Source organism: Rattus rattus, chromosome 3 (genome assembly GCF_011064425.1).
Source record: "Rattus rattus isolate New Zealand chromosome 3, Rrattus_CSIRO_v1, whole genome shotgun sequence".
In the NCBI taxonomy this organism is placed as follows: Eukaryota; Metazoa; Chordata; class Mammalia; order Rodentia; family Muridae; genus Rattus; species Rattus rattus.
The window spans coordinates 128225376-128250840 of record NC_046156.1 but is presented as its reverse complement, the minus strand read 5'-3'; the positions used below and the strand labels follow the sequence as shown (position 1 = coordinate 128250840).

The 25465-nt window shown below is 36.8% G+C and overlaps 1 protein-coding gene and 1 pseudogene across 4 annotated transcripts in view; one reads left to right on the top strand and one right to left on the bottom strand.

Moving 5' to 3' along the window:
* Positions 1–25465, bottom strand: part of Nlgn1 (neuroligin 1) — an 858670-nt gene that overhangs the window by 728211 nt on the left and 104994 nt on the right. The gene's annotated exons all lie outside the window — the stretch shown is intronic.
* On the top strand, positions 24133–25115 carry LOC116896995 (annotated as a pseudogene).

Genomic DNA, 25465 nt, shown 5'->3' with positions numbered 1-25465 from the left:
AAATGTTAGGAAAGCAGAGAAACAGATGGAGAGATGACCAAATTCAATACTAAGCACAGGAAGAGGCAATCAAATCTTCTATCTATAAAGACTGGGAACTCATAGTAAAGTAAAGTGACATGGAGATTGAGTGAAAAGGGACTCACTGGAATAAGGAATACAGGCTCAAAGCCAAGTGAAATGTTAATAGGAAATAACTAATAACAAAAGCACTTTAACAAAGAAAAGGATAATGTTATCCGAACAGGAAGCTATATGACCCATGATTGCTCTTTCATAATAGCCAGCTTTGATATGCAAACAATATGTGTGAGATGTCAATTAGACACATGACAATCCTACATGCTAAGAATGACCCCACTTCTTAGGGCATAAGGCAAGCCTACACTACCTGACTACAATTGATGCAATCACATTTGACTTAATAATTACACCTTAAGGAGTCTTTCATGATGTTATGGTAAAAAACACAGGTTCAACACTGTCACTGTGAATTTCTGATTTCCTGACCATCCTTTCAGATAGACATAGGTGATTTTGAGCAAATATAATAACAGGCTTCACTTTGCAGAAGCAGGTGACCTTAACACCAGCAGTATCTCAGGAACAAGGTAGTTTCCAGGACACTCATAAGCACTGTGTTCTTCTGGTGATTACAGCTCCTAACAGTGCTAATTGCTATGCTAGTCTCTGCTAGATTGGAACTTCACCTCTGTAGTCAACAGAATAGTACAAAAAAGAAGAGAAATAAATTATCTGTAAGTAGAGAGGATGACTCACAACTCATCAACGTTTACTTTCCTAAGTTGTGGAACACACATCAACTGAACTGTAACAGTTATGTGTGGCTTGCTCAATCATAACTACAATTTACATGAATGAGAAAAATAATTTAAATTAGTTATATGGATAAAACCATATTATAAACTAATAATTGTATTACATTATAATATTATTGTATTGCAAAAATACTATAAAAGTAAAGCATCTAAAGAGTGAACTATAGATGAACAGTCAATAGAGATAATTTGTATTAAAGAGAACAATTGGGAAGAATTTTTTCTAGAAAATCCTCTAAGAGTCTAGCTGGCATTTGTAGTAGTCTTCTGTTTTCTTGTGTTCTTATCTTGTTTGTACATTGGTACCTTTGATACTGTTGCTGTGTTGGCCATGTGCTTTATTCTGTCCAGTAATTCAGGAACGGAAATGCTAAATAAGTTATTACCACACTTCAGGATCTCATAGTTAATACAAAATTACCTAAATGCCTACTTCCTGATAGACCCTAAGACAGTGCTTACTTCATCAACTGAAGTCATTGAATGAAAGGATGAAGGACAAAATATTCAACACTCATCAGTATGAAACACAAGGGAGACATAATCTCCTGTGACTATCAATCTTTAGGATTATGCTATGGCTAGAGCATAATTTATACAAACTATCATGGTCTATTAAAAATAGAGTGTTAACTACATATGTCATCTTAAAATGTCTAACACCATATTTGCAAACATAAAAGGAAGGGTTATGGATATATCTCAGTGAATAAAACACTTGTCAAGTAAGCGTGCAAAGCAGGGTTTAAATTCCACAGAACCCACATAAAGGTTGGACACATATGGTAGTTACCTTTAACTCCTAAGCTCTGAAGGTCAGGCAACCTAACTCATTAGAGTATACAAATTGGTGAGCTCTATCTAGGTTCAGTGAAAGTAAGACACCCTGCTTCAATTAATAAAGTAGGAGCCATCAAAAAAGACACAGAAAGTCAACTTCAGACCTACATATGCAGTTCCACACACTGTGCACATGCAATCCCACATACACATGCAAACATCATACATGAGTTTATTTCCCCAATACACATACACACACACACAAAGACACACACACACACACACACACACACACACACAAATGCAAGAAGAAGCACATAGAAATAAAATGTTTCAAGTACTTAATAGTCATAGCTGGCTAGCAATTTCTCCATCAGATTATATATGAAATCTATTTTGAAGAATGGATAATTCATAATATTCATTCAATCATATTACTTAGAAACACGTGTATATTCAGTAAGAAAAGTAGCTGAGAATGAAGAAAAAGTTGGCAATTCTGGCTTGCTTCCACATGTAAATGGGTTATGATAGTAATTATATGCTCCAGTCACTGAGAAAACATGAAACAAAAATAGCATGAATACATACAAATGTAGTTATACTTAATTCTCAACCGTCCCATCTCTAGAAACAGGCATGCAGAAGACTGAACTATACCTTGAAACATCCATAGCTTGGTCTCAAGAAACTAAACTGTACGATCATTTGTTTGTTTGTTTGTTTGTTTTAATATAACGGATACATCTAAAAAGCTAGTAACATGTGTCTACTCTCCTAGGCTAGGATGTGTGAGCTGGTTAAAATGTAATGGAAATGAAGACAGGGTTGTTAATATTTCTGCAGTCATCCAGAGTGGAGACAAGATCAGAATAAAGAGCTTTGGGATTTACTGAGAATGCTTAGCAGTGACATTTGAAAATGGAGCTTGGTAAGTTCATGAATTAAGGGACCAAATTAAAGGAAATTCAAAAGAAATCTAGTGAAGAGAAAATTGGACCAATGAGACAAGTGGAAGAGCATGGGAAAAGAAAAGAAAGCATTTCTGTAAGATAGGACTACCTTCCAGTGGAGGGGCTAGAAGAGTCAACAGAGGAAACATCCATTGTGGATCTGTGTAAAGCCAATGAGGAAAAGAAACTCAGAAGGAGGAGAAAGGCAGAATGAGGCTGAGGATTTAGGGATCCAATGGCCCCTCTGCAGGCTTAAATGAAGAATTCTGAATATTCAGCTGTGGCAAGGCTGCCAATCAAAAGTTAAAATCTTTGATCAGCTGAGAATCAGATGCTTAAATAATTGGTTACTTTGACTTTCATTGAATAAAAGTATGGAGTTTGTGGGTAGCTGGAGTTTAGATGAAATAATAACAGTAAGAAGTTGGCTGATTATTTTAATAGAAATGGATAATGAATAAATTTTAAAGAAAAAATGCATCAAAATCAAGTCTGGAGTATAAACTAAAAATGGTTGTCCCAAAAGAGGGAAAAAAGTATCAACTAAGAACACAGAGATTTGAAAATAATTATAATCTAAATAACTGATAAAGAAAAAGTGAAATAAACGTAAAGATAAGTCTGAAAGTAATACATATTCAGAGAGGGAAGAGATAAAAGACATATGGAATATGAATATATATTGGATATATTTTCTGACTTAAAAAACAAAACAAAGCAAAACAAAAACAAAAGACAAACAAAAACCCAAAGGATTGGCGTAGAATCAGCTGACTAATGCCTTGAGTAACAGCTCAGTAACGTGTTTTTCTGGTGACAAATGGACAGCGCTAGTGGTTCTCAAAGAAAGTATTAGTACAGATTATGTAAATTTGGTTAGTTAAATAGCTAAATTACTTTTTCCTCAAGAAATTACCCTCACAAATAACTCTTCTGTGAGAGTTCAAGACCTACTTATTTTTTATTTTCTTTTATTAAATATTTTATTTATATTTTAAATTTTATACCCCTTCTCACTCCCCCAAAACCTCCTATCCCATCCCTCCTCCCCCTGCTTTTGTGATGGTGCTCCCCACCCCACCCTCTCCCTACCTCCTGCCTCCCTGCCCTGACATTCTCCTGCACTGGGCACTGGGGGCATTGACCCTTGACAGGACCAAGGGCCTCTCCTCCCATTGATGCCTGTCAATGCAATCCTCTGCTTCATATTTTGCTGGAGCCATGGAATGCTCCATGCTGTACTCTGGTTGGTGGTTTAGTCCCTGAGAACCCTGGGAACTCTGGTTGGTTGATATTGTTGTTCCTCCTATGGGGTTACAAACCCCCTCAGCTCCTTCAGTCCTTTCTCTAACTCCTTCATTGGGGACCCCATTCTCAGTCCAGTGGTTGGTTGTAAGCACTCTGAGTGAGGTAACCCAATCACAAAAGAACACACATGGTATGCACTCACTGATAAGTGGATATTAAACCAAAAGCTCAGAATACCCAAGATAAAATTCACAGACCACATGGGGCTCAAGAAGAAGGAAGACCAAAGTGTGGTTGCTTCAGTCCTTCTTAGAAGGGGGAACAAAATACTCACAGGAGGAAATGTGGTGACAAGGTGTGGAGCAGAGACTGAAGGAAAGGCCATCCAAATACTACCCCACCTAGGGATCCATCCCACATACAGCCACCAAATCCAGAAACTATTGTGGAAGCCAGGAAGTACATGCTGACAGGAGCCTGATATAGCTGTCTACTTAGAGGCTCTGCCACAGCCTGATAAATACATTTTTAAATGTATTTTTCCATAAATGACTACCATCTTTTCTATTCATTCTCTGACTCACTTCTTTTAATGTGCAGAGTGATAGCACATTCAACTTAGCAGCGTCTTTTGTCTCTTCCCTCTCTGAATATGTAATACCAAACTGAGAGTGCTGGTGCTATCCTGTAATCCCACTACTCACTGACCAAGGCAAGAGCATACATAGTAAGTTCAAGGTCAGCCTCAATAACGAACTGTGACCATTTACCATAACATAAAGTAAAAAGTCAGCGAAGGAAGTATCTCAGTGGTTAGAGTGCTGGCCTAGCTCTCAGAAGTTCCTACATCAAACCCAGTTCTCCAAAATAAATGAATAAACAAATGATATCTAATGTGGATAGGTCAGTGGTTCAGAATGTGGGAGGCCCCCAGATAGTGATACAGAAAGGGCTTTGGAATCAGAGACACCTGGGCTTTCATTAGTCCAACACCAGGCTGTTTAACATCCATATGCTTTGTTAATTTATGAAATAACCATGACACTCCCCTGCTTCTGAGCCACAGTGAAAATCATAGATAAAAGGCTAGGAAGCACGTAGTACATTTTGGCACAGATGCAGCAGCTATGAATTCCATTAACATCTAAATCCGAATTCAACTCTAACTTAGAAGCTTTGCTACTCAGCACTGAAGCCAGGACGAGTTCATCAGCATACAGCTAAGGTCTACTGCTCCTTACAGTAGACCTTACAGTGCATACAGCACTCAGAAGAGTGGTAAGCAGTAAGTGCTGTAAAGGAATTGCCCTTGCTATTTTCAATAGTATCTAAGTTTGAGTCAATCTAGGAAGTTCTGGAAATATCAGCATTAAAGCAAAAGAACTCAAATAGTCTTTGCACTGGGGTCAGGCAAAGCTAAAAGGATTGAAAAGGGAGGCCATAATTCATGAAAAGCAAAGGGAACCAACCAGAGTTAACTTGAGACAGGAGTACCTAGTCTACCTTTGTCTTGTTTGCAATATTTGTCAGTACATATTGGTTTTAAGAACTGGTATCTTATCAATGCAACTCACTAGGATAGGAGATGAGTTCTTGAGACACTTCTCTACATAACTGTAGCTTCCTGAAGTCCCACACTAGCATGTCTGAATATGGATTGACTTCATGTGGCATTACTTAAATTTTTTCTGGTCTACTTGTTTCTTCTACTCTCAAATTGTACTCTAGCACTAAACAGACAAGACACTTTTTCTCATACAATGGTTGTTTTGTTTTGCTTTGTTTTTGATCTACTATACAAGCGGATGGATGCTAGATAACTCACTTCCCTTTATTCTATTCTTTTTATAGATTTGCCAAATGTATCATAATCAACACTTTTGTTCTCTTTCCAATGCATCCTTCCATCATTGAGTCCTCTTTCTTTTTCTTCTAATTTTTTATAAACCACTTAGTTCAATCAATGTTGGTCTCTATTCCAAACTTTATCATTTGTCAGCCTTGCGGCACCAGGTTGGGAAGGGCAGGAAGATTGCTGGGATTATTAGACAGCCTGTCTTTTCCAGTTAGTGAGCTGAAGTTTCAAGGAGAAGGGTTGACTCAAAGAATAAGGTGGAAGTAGTCGAACATAGCTCCTGCCTATCCATGACTTCACATGCACATGCCAGAACACATAAACTTAATACAATACATACAAATTGTCCTGATTAAGAAGTACATGGGAGAAGCCTAGACTAAAATATCTGTAAATTAATCAGAATATGGAAACCTACTACACAATCAGTAGCAACACAAGAATGTCATTTCAAGTCAATGAAAGGCATACATGTCAACAATGGATGATTCTGGATTATCGTGAAATACTTGAAAAAGTAAAAGTTCAATATGGTGACATGCTTTATGTCAAAATAAAGTTCCAAGACAAGGCTGGTCCTTCTTTCCATATCTAGTTATTCTAGTATTAGAAATTCTATCTAGAGCAATAAGACAACCAAAGGAAATCAAGAGGATTCAAATTGTAAAGGATGAAGTCAAAGTATAGCTATTCACAAAAAAATGATAGTATTATACAGTGATCTAAAAAATTCCATCAGAAAACATTTACAACTGAGAAACACCTGCATCAAAATAGCTGGATAAAAGATTAACAACAACAACAACAACAGCAACAACAACAACAACAACAACCACAACAACTCTGTAGCCCTCCTATATACAAACAATAAAGAGGCTGAGAAAGAAATCAGGGGAGCAAAACCCTTCACGATAGCCACATATGACATAACATATTTTAGGGTAAATCTAACTAAGCAGTGAAGACTAGTAAGACAAGAACTTCAAGTCTTTGAATAAGGATTTGAAGAAGATACCCAAAAATCAAAAGATTTTCCATGCTCATGGGTTGATTGTTAGGAATAGCATAGTAAAAATGGTCACCTAACTAAAAGCAATCTAAATATTCAATGCAATCCCCATCAAACTTCCAACACAATTCTCTACAGACCTTAAAAGAAAAGTACCCAACTTCATATGAAAAGACAAAAGCCCAGAAAAGCTAAAACAGTCCTGTACAATAAAAGAACTTCTGGATGTATCCACAATTTTAAGCTTTATGAAAAAAACATAGTAATTAAAAACACACATGACATCAGTATAAAATCAGACAGATTGATCAATGGAATTGAATCAAAGATCCAGATGTAAATGCACACACATGGACACCTCATCTTTGATTTAAAAAAAAAAGAGAAAGAATTATACATCTTCGAATGTCTAGTTGATTATCTGCATGTAGAAGAATGCAAATAGACCCTCATCTAGCTCAGGCAAGGTGCACAAAAATCAAGTCCTAGTGGATCAAAGACATAAACCAGATACACTGAGCCTGATAAAAGAGAAAGTGGGGAATAGCCTTGAATGCATTGGCACAAGAGACAACTTCCTGAACAGAACACTAGTGTCTCACCTCTAAAATCAACAATTGATAAATGAGACCACATAAAACTGAAAAGCTTCTGTAAGTCAACAGACACTGTTAATAGGACAAAAGACAGCTTACAGAATGGGAAAGATTTTCGCCAACTGCACATTTGATAGAGAGATAATAGCTAAACTATAGAAAGAACTCAAGAAACTAGATATCAATAAACCAAACAATCGTATTTAAAAAATAGGGCAGAGATCGAAACAGAATACTCAAAAGAGAAATCTTTAATGCTAGAGAAACACTTGAAGAAATGTTCAACATCCTTAGTCATCAGAGAACTGCAAATTAATATGACTATGAGATTCCATCTTAAATTTTCCAGAATGGCTAAGTTAAAACAAAACAAAACAAAACAAAACAAAACAAAACAAAACAAACACCATTAGTGACAGATCATGTTGTCAAGGATGTTGAGTTAGGGGAACATTCCTCCTTTGCTGGTAGAAATACAAATTTGTACAGACACTTTAGAAATCAGTATGGGGGTTCTCAGAAATTGAGACTCTTCATGACCTAGTTATGCTGCTACTGGACTTATATCCAAAGAATATATATACATATATATACTACATATACACTTGCTCAACTATGTTATAGCACTTTCATTCATAATATTCAGAAGCTGGAAACAACCTAGATGTCACTCTACAGAAGAATGGATTAAGAAATTGTGACACTTTCAGACAATGGAGTATCACCAGATGTTTAAAAAAATAACATAAAATTTGCAGGCAAATGTATGTGATTATAAAAAATTATTCTGAGTGAGGTAAAGATCCAGAAAGATAAAAATGGCATATACTTACTTATAAGTAGCTATTAGCTGTTAAGTAAAGAGTAATCCTGTTGCAATCCACTGACACAGAGAGGCCAAGTAACAAGGTGGGCTCAAGGGTGGATGCAAGGATCTTCCTGGGATGGGGAAATAGAATATAGTCAGTAGATGAGGAACTGGTATAAACTGAAACAGGGGAAATCAGGTGGGGGAAGATGGGATGGGGGAGGGAGAGAGAGAGAGAGAGAGAGAGAGAGAGAGAGAGAGAGAGAGAGAGAGAGAGAGAGAAGGCAGAGACAATTGGAATTATAAGGGCATCTTTCAGTGGAAGGTTTGAACCACCAATCCAGCCACAAAACCTTAGACTTAGAATTTCTCTTGCCCGCAAGATATACTGGAATAAAGGTGGTACAAAAATTGTGTGAGTAGCCAACCAACAACTGGTCCAGTTTAAGACCCATGCTCCTCACACCCCCCTCCACACACATACTGCCTGAAGGGCCAGAAAATGGGGGCTTGATTTCTTAAGAGACCCAGAATAGACTAAATCAATGCCGGTTTAAATAAAAAAAAAAAGGTCAATGAAATGACTCCTAACAATATTCTCCTATAGTCAGACTAGAGCCTAAACTAGCATAATTGTCATCAGAAAGGCTTCATCCAGCAATTAATGGAGACAAATACAAAGACCCACAGTCAAATATTTGGCAGAACTGGAGGAATCCTGCAGAAAAAGGTGAAGAAGGATTGGAGGAGCCAATGAAAGGACTCCACAATGAAACCCACAAAACAATCTTTGGTTCATAGGAGCTCACAGAGACTGAACTAACAATCAGGAAGCCTACATGGGTCTGACCCAAACCCTCTGCATGCATGTTATGGTTGCATAGTTTGATCTTCTTGTCAGATTCCTAACAGTGGGAGCAGAAGCTGTCCCTGTCTCTTTTGCCTACTTCTGTGACCTTTTCCCTCCTACTGGGTCACCTCATCTATAACATCAGAGGAGGTGCCTTGTCTTACTTCAACTTGACATGCTATGTTTGCTTGATGTCCCCAGGATGCCTGCCCCTCTCTGAAGGCAAAGGAGGAAGGGAGATAAAAGACTTGGTGGAGGGGAGACTGGGAGGGGAGAGCGAAAAGGAAACTATTGTTGGGGTGCTACATATGAGAAAAGAATAAAATTTAAAAAGTAATAACAAATAAAGTTCTACTAATTTAGCAATTTAAATTTAAAGTCAACAAAATTGCTCAGAGAGTAGAGACATGATACATTTGATGATGGAAACCATTCTAAACATTCTTCAATGGGAACACTGCAGACAATAGGAAGAAAAGAAGGTGAGAGCCAGAGGTTCAGGGACTTCAGTGGAAGACTGTATCTCCTAGTAACATCAGAAGATATAACCACAAAATCTCACCAGCATGACTAAATATATATAAGCTAAACAGAGACAACACCAGTGAATATGCCAAAGTATATGGGAACAAGTTCATGAACAAATATAGGAACAAGTTCATGAAGTTTCAACCTTACAGAAAGAACTACAAACAGGTGAGTAATTCTAGAAGTAGAAGGGTTAGCTCAGGGAAGGGCACGCTAATTAGTTATCAAGTGCCAAATGGTCATCCCTGAAAATATACAAATAAGTAATATTACACAGACTCGTGTACTTACAAATACATACATGTCTGTGATAACAATTGATGGATAAAAGCCCTGAATTTGAAGGAGAGTAGAGGGGAGTATATCAAAAGGTTTAGAGAGAGGAAAGGAGAAGAAAGGGAGCAGTATTGTAATTAAAATACAATTTCAAAATCAACCAACAAATTTCAGAGGCATCGAATTAACAAGTGTGAAATTTGTTTTCAAGGAACTAAAGGAAATTTCAAAGGGCAAATCAACTCCATGAAGAGTGTCAGAAAGGAGGAGGTAATGAGTATACTTATCATAGGTCTAACAGGTCCACACACAACCACTCACTCACACTTTCACATACTCGATTTTACAATCTATATGTACATATAAATGTAACTAGAGATTCATATGCACATATAGCAATAAATATATAATCTTACTTATTTGGAAATCTTACCAAGTCTTACAGCTCTCACCGAAAATCATGTGAACTGTTTGTCCAGAAACAACAGAGATATCCATAACACATAGCTCTTGAGTTTAGTAAGAGAAATTTACTTCTGTCATGAGGTACACAAATTAAAATAGTCTTGCATATTTAATTTGTATACACGAGGTATAAAAATTAAAAATAATGCTTAAAATGTTTAAGCATCAATTTGCTTTAATTAAGCTGTTGCAATAGTACCTTTCCTGGTGGTCTAGCATTGATATCATTGCCCAGGAAGGCAAATGATGACCCTCTGACACACTTTTAAGCAACAGAGCCTAAATACAATCAACTTGAGAGTACTTTTAAGATGGAAATTTTCCTTTCTCCCACCTAACACTTACAATTTTATGCATTTGTTTTTTAGGTGTAAAAGGATACTTATATAAGCGGTCCCTTATCATAGAAAATTAATCACAGTATTATTTTTTCTGGGTATAGTGGGTTAAATAAGTGGAGTGAAACAATATACTAGAATTAAACAATGGTATAAAGGCTCAAGCAGCAAATGAATGTGCTGCATTGATAGATGAGAGATATATAGAGTATAGACCTGTCAGTGATTGGTAGATTATAGAACTCTTTACATATATAGGCAATACATAAAGATGATATTGATTGATTGATAGATGATATAAGATAGATGTTTTATAGCTGTTACATATAGATGATATTGATAGACTGATAAAAGAACCATAGATGCTTGAGACATATAAATGCTTGATACAAGACAGAGAAATGATGTATCTACAGATGGTAGGTAGCTAAATAGTTACTAGATAGGTGATAAATAGATACATAGATGATACATTCATGAGAGATAAGTACATGGACTGTGGCTAGATAATAGAGAGGTAATAGATAGCTAATATAAAATCAAGGTAAACATCAGTAAGGCATGCACAATACTGCTAACTGCATAAAATACTTTAAACAGCTATAGAAAATGAACATGTTAATATCAGACTTACACATATGTATTTGGAAAGATAAATGCAGAAATGATTAATGGTGCTTGTGTCTAGCATGGAGACTAAAGGCCAGAGAGAAGAGGACACATGGTGACTCTTTCATTGTTCTACTGGTACACTTTAGAATTTTGTATTATGTATATATGTATACGTTAGCTAAAAATAAACTAAACATGTTTTAAATGCCAGAGTAGAAGAGTTTTTCTCTTCTTTCCAATCTTTCTATATGGCATCCTTCATTTTTCACCCTGATTCCTTCATCCCCACATCTCCTACAGCAGAGTCTCATCTTTCCATTGAAATACCAAAAGTCTTACAAGGGAGAACTGCCAACCGAATAAGGCCTTTTCAGTTATGTTGTTTTTAGTTGACTCAGTTCTTAATCTCCAATGAAGAAAAGGACTTAGTTACCAACTGCATGGGATTCCTTGTATGGGATACCAGGAATGTCTCAGTGAGGGAAGATGGAGGCCTATGCTCTCATGGATCATGAAGACTAATGAAGAAGACAAAGAGCCAGGCTACTGGAAAGTGTGTAAGTGTCACAATACAATGTACTGCAGGAGTGGGGGATGCTGTAAAAGAGGTATCTTTCCCAGTTTGTACTTATGAAATGGTATGTAAGTGGAATCAGATGGGCCACAAGAATAAATTCCATTAAAGGAAAACAGTACGACCATACACTTAAGGAAGGAAAATCCATTGCCTTTATCCACAGAAGGGTGGCTGTCATCCAACCCTGACCACAGTCAATCCCATCTGAAAGAAGTTCCATGTCACTCAAATATCAACACAGACTTCTCATAAACTTGATAACAGATGAATATTTGAAAACAGACTAGGGAAAGGAAGGTAAACTTGGAAGTGATGAAAGCAATCCACATATCTAAATGACAATAATAGAGACATTTAAAGGTGATAAAACTCAAAGAATTATGAGTTTAAAAGAGTTCAAGTGACTGATATTTTCTTCCTGACTGTATTCGGGATATGGGGAAGGTGAAGGTTGAGAATCATCACCGATGTCTCTGTTAGAGAGACACAGTGTGAAAATGTGTGTGGCGGAGGAACTGAGACAGAAGCACAGAAGAGCTAACCTTTGGATTTGGTATTCCAAATTTGGATTGGTATGTGTTGAGTCTGGATGTCTCAAAGCTACCCCTACAGAGCTGTCCAGTAAGTGCTCAGATAGGCTGCTGTGCAGTTCATAAAAGTATACAGAAGGTATGGACATGGGAGTCATAATAATAAAAGTTAAAATTTAAACCATGGAAGATGGAGTGATTGCTCTAGGAAAGTACATAGAGAAGAAGAAATTTAATGAAATGTCAGAAAGGCATCAGTGATTTATGAAGTGAGAGAGGAGAAAATATCAGAAACAGGAAAACATAGAAAGAGAAAATAGTGTATGTATCTCGATGCATTTGAAGGCTATATAAGATAAACACTGAAAATCAGTCCACTTTATTAGCACCAAGCAGCTTCAACAGAAAGCAGTGAGCAGAACTGATGCATATGTGGTTAGGAAGTAGAAATGGCCAAGATCAAAAACTCAGGTGACAGCAAATGCTGGCGAGGATGTGGAGAAAGGGGAACACTCCTCCATTGTTGGTGGGGTTGCAGACTGCTACAACCATTCTGGAAATCAGTCTGGAGGTTCCTCAGAAAATTGGACATTGAACTGCCTGAGGATCCAGCTATACCTCTCCTGGGCATATACCCAAAAGATGCACCAACATATAAAAAGACACGTGCTCCACTATGTTCATCGCAGCCTTATTTATAATAGCCAGAAGCTGGAAAGAACCCAGATGCCCTTCAACAGAGGAATGGATACAGAAAATGTGGTACATCTACACAATGGAATATTACTCAGCTATCAAAAACAATGACTTTATGAAATTGTAGGCAAATGGTTGGAACTGGAAAATATCATCCTGAGTGAGCTAACCAATCACAGAAAGACATACATGGTATGTACTCATTGATAAGTGGCTATTAGCCCAAATGCTCGAATTACCCTAGATGCCTAGAACAAATGAAACTCAAGACGGATGATCAAAAAGTGAATGCATATCGCTCCTGAGAGACACAGCCAGAATACAGCAAATACAGAGGCGTATGCCAGCAGGAAACCACTGAACTGAGAACAGGACCCCCGTTGAAGGAATCAGAGAAAGAACTGGAAGAGCTTGAAGGAGCTCGAGACCCCATATGTACAGCAATGCCAACCAAACAGAGCTTCCAGGGACTAAGCCACTACCCAAAGACTATACATGGACTGACCCTGGACTCTGACCTCATAGGTAGCAATGAATATCCTAGTAAGAGCACCAGTGGAAGGGGAAGCCCTGGGTCCTGCTAAGACTGAACCCCCAGTGAACTAGACTGTTGGGGAGAGGGAAGCAAGGGGGGGAGGGTTGGGAGGGGAACACCCATAAGGAAGGGGAGGGGGGAGGGGGATGTTTGCCCGGAAACTGGGAAAGGGAATAACACTCGAAATGTATATAAGAAATACTCAAGTTAATAATAATAATAAAAAAAAAAAAGAAATATAAATAAAAATGTCCAATAATAATAAAAAAGTTCTATGTTTAAAAAAAAAAGAAAGTAGAAATGATGGCAATCAGAGAACAAGGAGTGAGAGAAATCTTTTCAGGATGGGGGAGAAAGAGATGCCAACAGTCATGAATAAACTTCACTTTCCCTAAAGAAAAGGAGCTATAATTCTTCTTAATTTCTACCTTCTCTTCTCATTGCATTACATAAGGACCATCATAACCTCATAGTGGATGAGGTTAAGTCATTGAAACAACCAGGACAAACCAGTACATATAGACCCCCTCTTACATTAACATACTACATTCTATAATAGAAATAGCTAAAGCACATTACTAGTGCAGAAGAAAGTCAGTGTAAGGGACAGTTGCATCAATAAATTCATTGACTGCTGAGTCGTAGAATTGCTACTCAAAGGTATCTGAAGATAAATGAAGTAGACAGACAGTGAATATGTCCATAGAAAGCATCTTACACATAGCAAAATCACATGAGGTTACTCACTTTGTATGCCCCGTCATGGCAAAAATATTAGAATTAAGTTTCCAAATCAGTTCTTTGTGAATTTAAAAATGTTGAACAAAATTAAAAAGCCAATTATGAGAATACATAACAATAGTCATCTGATATTTAATAAATAAACCAAAAAGCATACACTGAAAAACAGAAATATCTTCAACAAATAGTTCTGGATGCTCGAACATACAAGAATTAAATTAGACCTGTATCTTTCACCTCATGTAAAAACAAATAAACAAAAACAAAAACTAATTTCAAATTGATCAAAGATCTAAATGTGACCTCTGAAATGGCTACAGTAAAATATAGGCTATACCATGAAGGACTTAGATATAGGAAAGAACATTCTGGATAGGATTCCTTTTTCCCATGAAATGAAACCAAAGATTGACATATGGAACCTCAAAATTTAAAAGCTTCTGCACAGCTAAAGAAAAAAGAAACAATTTAGACAAGAAGGCCAGAGAATGCAGAAGAATCTTTTCCAGCTATACATTTAAAGAGAATAGATAGCAGAATTGTGTCAGTAACTTAAAAATATTAGAGTTGAAAATACAAATGACCCATTCAAAAATTAGTTTAAGAACTGAACAGAAGAAAAGTAAGAGGGAACATAAGAGTGGGGGCAATAAAATAGGAAATAACAAGATACAGGTTATTTAAAGAAGGGAATGAGAAAATGGGGGGGCGGGGTTCACTTACAGAAGAAGACAGATAAATGTAGGAAACAGAGGGGGAAAGTAAAATAATGGTGAGAATATCTGAAAACATCATAAGGAATCATCATTTATTTGCTCAACTGCCACTTTAATAAACTATCATAACCCAAACCTACATTATAAATATTTATACTTAATACTATACTTTATACTACACAGGTAAGTGTAGTCCTCACCCTTGTCAAAGAAACCTTTGCAACAGACAGAAACCATTGTAGAAATCTACAATTGGCTAAATCTCCATGGAAAAAGAGATCATGTGGAGCCCAGTGCCATCTGATACATCAACAACCTAACTTTTTCACATAACCATCAGAGATCGTTGCTGAATCGGCAGTAAAACGAGGGTAGAGGCCTGAGAAACAAGAAGTTCTCTGTGTGGTTTTGTCTCCTACAGATATCTGAGAAGCTACACCCATGGATCTCATCGGTGCATCTGTCTAAAGAAGGCAAGAACAAGGAAATCACTGAGCATATTAATATTGAAAGGGGGAAATCTCATGGACCTCAACCCTATATAAAGAATTACAGACAACTAAGAAATACTGAGAGACGAAAAGACCTTCCCTGGAGAAGAGCCCTAAAATTGGTTATTCAAGACCAAGTGGTCACTGTCCAGATTGAGCAGGATACACTTACATTTGTGTGTGTGGGGCATGTAGAAAGAGAGACAGACAGATAAACTGACAAAGAGAAAGACAGAGACAGAGAGACAGAGAGAATCTATCACAAAAATTAAAGAAAAGAGATCATGTATTTGAGAGAGACCTTGGGGGTTATAAAGGAGGGTTTAGAAGGCAGAAAAGGAAATGAAGATCATTTAACAATAATTTAAAAAATATGAAACTATTATAGGAAAGAAAACAAAATAGTAAATTCCTAACACAAGTGAACTTGCTTTATTTGGGAATGACAAAGGAGAGGAAGCGCCACCAACACTTTAACTCGTGATAAAATATTCAAACATTCCTGCTAACATCAGGACCAAGTTACGGGAATTTCTTTCACACGTTTTGTCTACTGTGTTGTTCATCCTTGCTAATACAACAATGCAAGAAAAATCTACAAGTCAGCAAGATTATCTTATTGTTTGCAGATAATTTTAAATGTAGAAACTCAGAAAGAAGCAACAATACTCACAGGAGCCCATGCTGTACCATGCAGTAATAATTACAACCACAAGGTTACTGTAAAAGAATCAGTTTTGTTTTCATTTGACTCTGATTTTTCCATTTACCAAATAATTCACTTTGTTGGAAATCCCGAGTGTGTCTTTAGTATATTCTGATTATTCTCTTCTTCCACTTTCTCTTTTTCCTCTCCCATCCCTATCAAACTGCCTTCTTCCTACCAGTTCCCTTCCAAAATTCATACCTTTGGGGTTGGTTTTTGATCCATTTGGTTTAGCCAGACCTATCTCCATGACCAGACTGGGACTACAAATTGCAATTTCAGTGCAAAAATAAAATGCCCTTCATAGCCATCTTAATATTAAATGGAATAACAAAATTTGAGTGTTGATGTCACTGTACTTCAACATTTACTATGAAGCTACAGGGGGAAAGAGGTATGATGCTGGTGTAATACAGACAAATGTGCATTCATATGACAGAGCAGGAGCAGAGAGCCTGGAAATCATTCCCTATAGACATGCTTCACTGATGCTTTGATTGAGTAGCAAAAGCTGAACTAAGGTGCAAACATTCCTAGCAACCAGTGGTTCTGGAAACATTGGATCTCTGCATTCAAAACAGAAAAGATAAATCTTGAAAAAGAACATGTATTCTTCATAAAAATTATACAAAATGAACCATAGTATTTAGTGTGAAATGAAAAACAATAAAACTCATAAAAGACAACACCAGAGAGAGTGCAGACATTCCTCGTATGGGAAAGTATTACAAAAGATCTGACCCATGGAAAAGAGACTGCTAATATTGTCTTTATTAAAATTAACTTACACTAAGAAAGGCAATATCAAGAGTAAAAGATACAAACATAGCATGGAGAATGTAATTTGGAAAAGGCAGTTTGTAAAGTATTGTAATAAAAATATAAAAAGGGCTTCAAATTTAATAACCATAAAAGGGTCAAACCAATTAAAATTTAAGATAATAATAAGAAATAATGAGAGTAGGAGAAATTGTCTCTCCTGGGGACAAGCACACTAACTAGTTATCTAATGGTCAGCTATGAAAATGTACATTCAAGTAACATTATATGAACCCTGTTGGCTGTATTTAGGAATACTTTTGCATATGCATTACATACACTCGCATAACAACAGTCAATTACAAAAGGAGACATGAATATGAAATAGAGCAGGGAGGAGCATATGGGAATGTTTGCATGGGGAAAGAGAAGAAAAAAATGTCGTGATTGTATTTTAAACTTGAAAATTAATGAGCTATGTGTATGAAGAGACCTTACCCCAAAGCATATGCAGATAAGTGATACACACAAAAAACTTGTCTAGCAGCAACATCATATACCATTTTGAAAAGTTGCTACTCTACACCTAGGAGAATAGTCTATACTCAAAACCCCCAATGTAGATGAGGATATGAATGGGGGACAATAAAAATCTCATCCATTGCTGAGAAAAATGCAAAAGGTACTCATGGGAAAACTGTATTGCAGTTTGACACAAAATAAAGCATATTCATATGTTGGGATGTCCATATATCAACCATCTTTGTAAACACCCAAAGGGACAAAATTTGTATTTGCTTAAAATTCTGCTTCAGTAATGAAAGTATGGCATGCTCACAAAGCAAACCTATGGAAGCAGTGGAGAGGTCAGTGGTTGCTGATGCTTGGTTGGGAAATGTTCAATAGGTTGATGGTCTGAAGAAGTTCGAGACACTGAGACTATTTTGTCTGACAATTTAAGGCTGGAGGTACAACAGTGCGTACCTGTCCACACCCACAGAATGCAGACTACCATGGACAAGGATAATGGATTTTCATAGTGGTGAAGTGCTTCCATAGGATTATCACTTGGAACAAATACAACTCTGTAATTCAGAGTGCCTACTGAAAAGTGGGGTGATTACGGTGGTGAGGATGTATGGGAAGAAAGAACTTCCTGCATTTGAAACACTTTATAAGATAATCTGAAATTAGAATCACTTGACAAGATAAAATTAACTTAATTTAATAATAAAAAACTCAGCCAATATTGATTTGATACTTTTCCTTTTTTTTTCCTTTTATTTATGGGGGAGGGAATGAGTGCATATTTATGTGCATACAAACTCATGCATGCATGGGCACATAGACTCATGCATGCATGTGCACACAGACTCATGATTGCATATGTACTTCTGTGCCCCAGCAAGTGTGGAGATCAGAGGGCAAGGTCAGAAATCAGTTCTTCCCCTCTGCCTTGAGATTCAGGGACAGAAATCAGGTGGCAACACTTACTTTATAAGTCTTTTACCCCCTGAGCCATGTTATTGGACCCAAATTTCTTTTCTTTTCTTTTCTTCATTTTTAAATTTTTTTAGCCCAGTGCTGCAGCTGTTTTTCAGGGTGTTCTTCATGCTAAGTAGACAATGTACACCTGGGCCACACCCCTAGCTCTTTATTATTAGAAACAATAGTTTTAAGGGATAACCTGAGATTTTTCAAAATACAGTGGTAAGCTCTGAAGGCAAAGATTTCCACGAATCTCTTACAAACTAACACAATAACCATGAAAATGCTGATCCTATCTTACCTGAATTAGAATGTTAAGCTTCCCTTTCTTTTGAAAGAATGTAAAAAGAGTATATTTCTCCATGCTGGAATTGACTTCTAAATATAAAATAATTTAGTGTGGGTAAAAACAAAGTTCAATGCTGCAAATATGTGGTGATCCATCACATACCAAGAGGTAACAATGAAAATATTATGCCCAATCCTGGGTTCTTTCCACATTAATTTCAAGACAGGACCCACAGCACACATGCTACACATGATTTGTGAATGGAAAACTCCCTGTGCTCTCTCCACAGCCTTCTCATCTCCTGCCAGCCCAGGGAACAAGATGAGTTTCTTTTTATAACGACAGGGCATGGAGATAATTTATCAACTGGAGAGCACAAACAATCCTTTATTCAGCAGAATGACAAAAGGTCATTTAGCTTCTGGCGTCTACTATCACTCTTGCAAGAGCCAGGCCCAAGAGCCAATATGATAATTAATAAATTTCCAACATCTGGGCAATAAAACAATATTTTATGAATGTTAAACAATGCCAGTAGCAAATGAAAACCTCCCCTTCTTATATTTATCTATCTGAACCCTTCATTGCATAGACAAATTCCACCATGTTCTGGCTATAAAAATGGGGATAGCAATGACATCTCAGGAAGATACCACACAATTGTGGAAATCCATATCGCTAAGTGTCGTTTAATCATATGGACAGTGATGACATTACCCACCAAAGCTAATGGAGACTAACTGTTGCCAAGAATGGAATATTAATCTAAATGGCAGGTGTGTGACATCAATCATTCTAGTGAATAAGGGTTACCACCCTTATTCTGCTCTATAAAAAGAGCGGAAGTCTCAGTTTCTCCCATTGTCTACCATTATAATATTTTCATGAGAAAAATATATAGGTATTTGTGCAAATGATATGGTTTAAAGATTGAGATAAGTGATCACACTAATATATTATCATATATATAATGCATAAATATACTATAAATATATGTGTGTTACAATATATAGATATAAATACACCAAATTTATAGATTTATATTTTGAATTCTTGGTTCCCCAACATGAACTCATAGAAATCATTAGAGTATAATAATATTTTGTACATTGATGAGCTTATGACTGTAGAGCCCTCATGAGTAGGATAATGCTTTTGTAAAAGAAACACCAAAAAAAATTTTTGTCCCTAACCTTGTCTGAAACTACAGTAAGAGAGAATGTAATAAAGAACAGGAAGTCGGTCCCCATAAAACACCAAATCTGCTGATAATTTCCCCTCCTCTTTGAGAAACATTTCCTCTATGAGAATCTTCTGTCATTTTTAAACCACAAGTTTCAGGAAATTTTAATAACAACATGAAGTAAGATAGGAACATGAAAAGTCTTAAAGTATCAAATTTTAGAAACAAGTTCAGCACCCGTCTATTTGAAGTTTGAGTTGTAGTTCCTAACACAAAATAGTCTATGAAAATGCCTCTAGTTATGTGAGTTGGACCATACGTGCTCCTAGAATTGTTAAGGAGAAATAAATGCAGCCTGTGGTATTAAGAATATTTTATGAGACAGTGTAACCAGCACACATCATAAATCCTGCTTAGCATACACTGCAATTTATGAAGTAATCAATAGATGCAAATTGAAAACAACATATCTTGAAGTAAAAAGTGGTTGTATTTAATTGAATTAAAATAGATTAGCAAGAGAAAATGTGCTCACATGTGTGACGTCGTTCTTTGCTGTTTAATTAACGTGTCTGGTGGAAAGCAATAGCCCTTTATCCATTTTTATTGGCATCGCTATTAAATATTTACACACAAAAATACATTTTTATATATTTTCCTGAAATTATTAATTTTAAAGACTCATTATGATAAATTTGTATAAGGTGGGAGACATCAAATAATTCAACACAGTGGTATTTTCCATTATGATGCATGATTCATGAACACACTGAGAGATAAATTAGTTTTTTATGAGAGAATAAGAGAATTTTTTCTTTCTTTGCTGATATCCTACTTTTAAATCATTTAAGCTTTGTTTACATAATTGTAAATTCATTAACAAGATGCTCATAAATATATAGTCACCATTTATAACAATATATAAATACATACATATACTTAATTATATGCCCTTGATTGCAAAACACTGTCAATAAAATATAATTAAATAAGTCTATGAGCTGTATGTTGTGCTGTAAAAGTTCTGGGTTACACAATAAAAATCCTTAGATCACAAGAATGAATAATTATTTATTTGTTTGTTTTCCATTCAACATAATCAGATGAAATAATTTGAAACTAACAGTATTCAGTCATCCTTAACCCTACAAGAACATTGGTCTCTGGATTTCTAATATTAAATAGTCTAATATTTCCAAATGTATTCTACGATCAACTATCATGATAGTTGCTGCTAAAGACAGAAATAAGGAGGCAAAGGCCTAAGGTATACAAATGTTCCTAAGATGTGTGCTCTAACAAGATGCTAAACTCCCTGGTCTTGAAGAGAAGAGAAAATGCTGGAAGATGATTGGACTTCTATACTGTTCTGTTGCTTTCCTTTCTAAATTGAACCACAGGTGTTAGCATCTATGGTGCTAAAAATTAATATTTTGCTCAGATCATCAATCTGAGGTATAAAACAGGAAGAATATCCACAAGGTCCTATATTCACAAAATGATACCAGCTTTGGTATCCAAACTAATGGACAAATGTATGCTGTAGATAGAAATTGTGAAAGGTAGGTAAATCAAAATGTTTTCTCTGGTTGGTTTCTAAAGGTGTACTTGATCAAGTCTCTATATTAGACATTCACCAAAAGTATTATCTATAAACAAATAATCATTAAGTCATTCAATGTCTTCTGCACTTGTCTCCAAAACCAAACAAAAGCTTTCAGATTTTTATTAAGTCAGTTTTATTCAAAATGGCAGACACTGTGTCAAGAACAGGCAATTATCAGACAGTTATACCTCTAGATGTCTCACCAGTGTGTAGAAAGTTGAAATAAAACTTCTGTTAACAAGCTAGATTGTCTCAGAATCACACAGTCTCTGGACTGAAAGCTATATTTATTTTAAGAGATTAATTCTAACTCATAAATGTCAAAGAATTATACAAGAACTCTTCTACTTATAGCAACTCCTTCCCAGAAATGACTGTGTAATGGTTCCCAAAGTAGACAAATGTGATCCGAATGTTCCGTGTATATCTTTCAACTATCATTACCTTTACATTTGTTTTTTTATATATATCACACTCTAGCACAAAATGTCAATCTACAGTACAGTCTATATTTTTCACAGGTTAACTGAATGCCAGGTCTTGCAATGCCAATCTAACCACTGCCTTAAAGATCTACTCAAGAAATACAAACAGGATTTACGTCACATGTTTAACACTGCCCTCTACGCGGGTTCTGCTGCTGCTCAGTTTCCCCTTCTGCATGTGCTTTAGAGGTCCATGCCTCTTTCTTCTTAAGTAAAATACTACTAGGGTTCTGTTGTCCTTCGTTGTTACTTCTCCATAGACTTTAAAAAAACCTTTATATTATAGAATAAGTGTTTGTTGAGTGACATTTCTAAACATAAAGAAACAAATCTTTCAGACAAAAATACCAAGACTAAAAGCCCCATAACTTCATTTTTTGGAGGTTCACAGCTAAATCCTAAGGGAGCTATGATAATGAAGAAAAGATCTACTTTCCACACAGCTAACATCAAAGCTATGAAGTCTACTGATGTTCCCACCCTGGATGTCAGGAGCTTATCTTGCTAGATTGCTCCATGTGACAGATGTATCCTTAAGATAGAAGCTGTGCAAACTCCATGTATTTATCTGCTTTAATATCATGAGTCATTGGAAGACTGAAATTAGACATCTCCCATCATTAAAATCAAATCCATCCTCCTAAAATTAGCATTATGGGAAACATATCAATGTAATTGATTAATGAGTCTAGAGAAAAAGTATATTCTTACAATAATATTTGAAAGGTCACAATATATATTAAAGAAAATTCATATTATCAGATGTAATTTCTTATGCTTTCAGATATTCCTGAGAGTTCTGGTATTGTTATTATCTAGCTGTGATTTTTTTACCTATGTATCTAGATTTATTGTGAGATAAAAAATAGGCAATCTGTAACTGTAGCAATATAATTTATAAGTTAGTTACAAAATTTGAAATAAAAATTGACTGAAGTAGAAAAACATCAAATCTATAACAAAAATACCAACTGTATGCAACAGCATCAAATGTAATAAAAGTGTATCTTAAAGTCTCTCTTCAAATAGCTAAATGTTAAAAAAAATACCCAATTTGTTTTATTAAAATATATATATATATATATATCTTTTATGTAATATTGAAAAGTTTGTAACAGCATTTTTCTATCAGTCAGAGGTGAATAGGTTATACTAGGTGTCTGAATAGTAGCTCATTTAGTAGTAAAGGAGTAAATTTTATGAGAAAATAGTTGATGAATTTCCTGTCCATTTTCTTCAATACTATAGAAGAAATTTAGAGCATATTCTAGAAATGCCAGTTCTCTAATGCATTTATGATGATTCATAAAGCTGGAAGTTCATCAGCTTCCAAAGAACATCCATGTGTCTGTTAACAGAGACGACCTCTGGTGGGAGTGAGCTGGGTGGGTACCAGCAGTAGGTAGAGTGATGGGATGAACATGACGAGACATAGCCACTGATGAGGATGAGCAAGGAGTGCCAGGTCAGAGCCATGGATGAGGATGAACAGACAGTGCCAGGTCAGAGCCATGGATGACGATGAGCAAACAATCCCAGAACAGAGCCATAGATAAAGATGAGCAGACAGTGCCAGGACAGAGTCACGGATAATGATGAGCAAACAATCTCAGAACAGAGCCATGGATAAGGATGAGCAGGCAGTACCAGGTCAGAGCCATGGATGAGGATGAGCAGACAGTCCCAGGACAGACAGAGCCATGGATAAGCTTTACTCATCACTTCTCCCATCACCACTGGGTACCATCCTGATTCCTTCAAATGCATCTTACCACTATCAGCTTTCAGAGTATAATTGCGAGTTACTTGAGAACCATAGGCCTATAGAAACAAATGGAAGCCCTCTTCACTCCTGTCTTAATGAAAATGATAAGAATATGAAATATGGAATTCAAACAACAGACAAAAGTTCTTTAGTTATCAGTGGGAAGAGAAGCAGAGGCAGACCCAGAACAGAGATCTCGAAATTGAAAACAGAGCTAGACATAATTTCAGAAGTGATCATGTTTCTCCACTCATAGCCACTGTATCTGACTTTCCTCGGTACAGTTAGGTTCTCTCTTATATATAGCCGGTAAAGCATTGGTAAGATTGGAAAATTATGGCTATCTGCTCCCTCTTCTAGAGACAGCCACATCTTCTTGTGCAGTGCCAGCCTTGTCCCGTAGACAAGATGGTAAAGGTCAGTATGAATGGATTTGGCTATATTGGGTGCCTGGTTACCAGGGCTGCCTTCTGCTCTGCAGTTGGCAAAGTGGAGATTATTGCCATCAATGACCCCTTCACTGATCTCAGCTACATGATCTACATGTTACAGTATGATTCCGTCCATGGCAAACTCAGAGGCACAGTCAAGGCTAAGAATGGGAAGCTTGTCATCAATGGGAAGCCCATCACCGTCTTCCAGGAGAGAGATCCCGTTAACGTCAAATGGGATAATGCTGGTGCTAAGTAGATCATGGAATCTGCTGGCATCTTCACCACCATGGAGAAGGCCGGGGACCTCTTGAAGGGTGGGGCCAAAGAGTCATCATGTTTACCCCTTCGACTGATGCCCCCATGTGTGTGATGAGTATGAACCACGAGAAATATGACAACTCACTGAATGCATCCTGCACCACCAACTGCTTAGCCCCCATGGACAAGGTCATCCATGAAAACTTTGGCATCATAGATGGGTTCATGACCATAGTCCGTGCCATCACTGCCACTCAGAATACTGTGGATGGCCCCTCTGGAAATCTGTAGTGTGATGGTTGTGAGGCAGCCCAGAACACCATCCCTGCATCCACTGGTACTGCCAAGGCTGTGGGCAAGGTCATCCCAGAGCTGAACGAGAAACTCACTGGCATGGCCTTCCATGTTCCTACTCCTAATATATCCATTGTGGATCTGACATACCACCTGGAGAAATCTGCCAAGTATGATGACATCAAGAACATGGTGAAGCAGGCATCCGAGGGCCTATTAAAATGCATCCTGGGCTACACTGAGGACCAGGTTGTCTCCTGCGACTTCAACAGTGACTCCCACTCTTCCACCTTTGATGCTGGGGCTGGCATTGCTCTCAATGACAACTTTGTAAAGCTCATTTCCTGCTATGACTACAGAAACAGGGTGGTAGACCTCATGGCCTACATGACCTCCAAGGAGTAAGAAACACTGGGCCACCCACCCCAGCAAAGACACTGAGAGTAACAGAGAGATCCTCAGTTGCTGAAGAGTCCCTTTCCCAACTTGACCCCAACACTGAGCATCTCCCTCACAATTTCCATTGCAAACCCCATCATAACAGGAGAAGCCTAGGGAGCCTTCCCTACTCTCTTGAATACCATCAATAAAGTTTGTTGTATCTGCAAAAAAAGATTGAAACATTACATTTGAAAATAACCCTGGATTGAATTACCAAGTTATGATATTTTCTGACATCTAAAATAATAACAAGAAGAAAATAGAAAAAAAGTCCCTAAAGAAAATCACCCACAACACAAAAGAATTTGTAATAA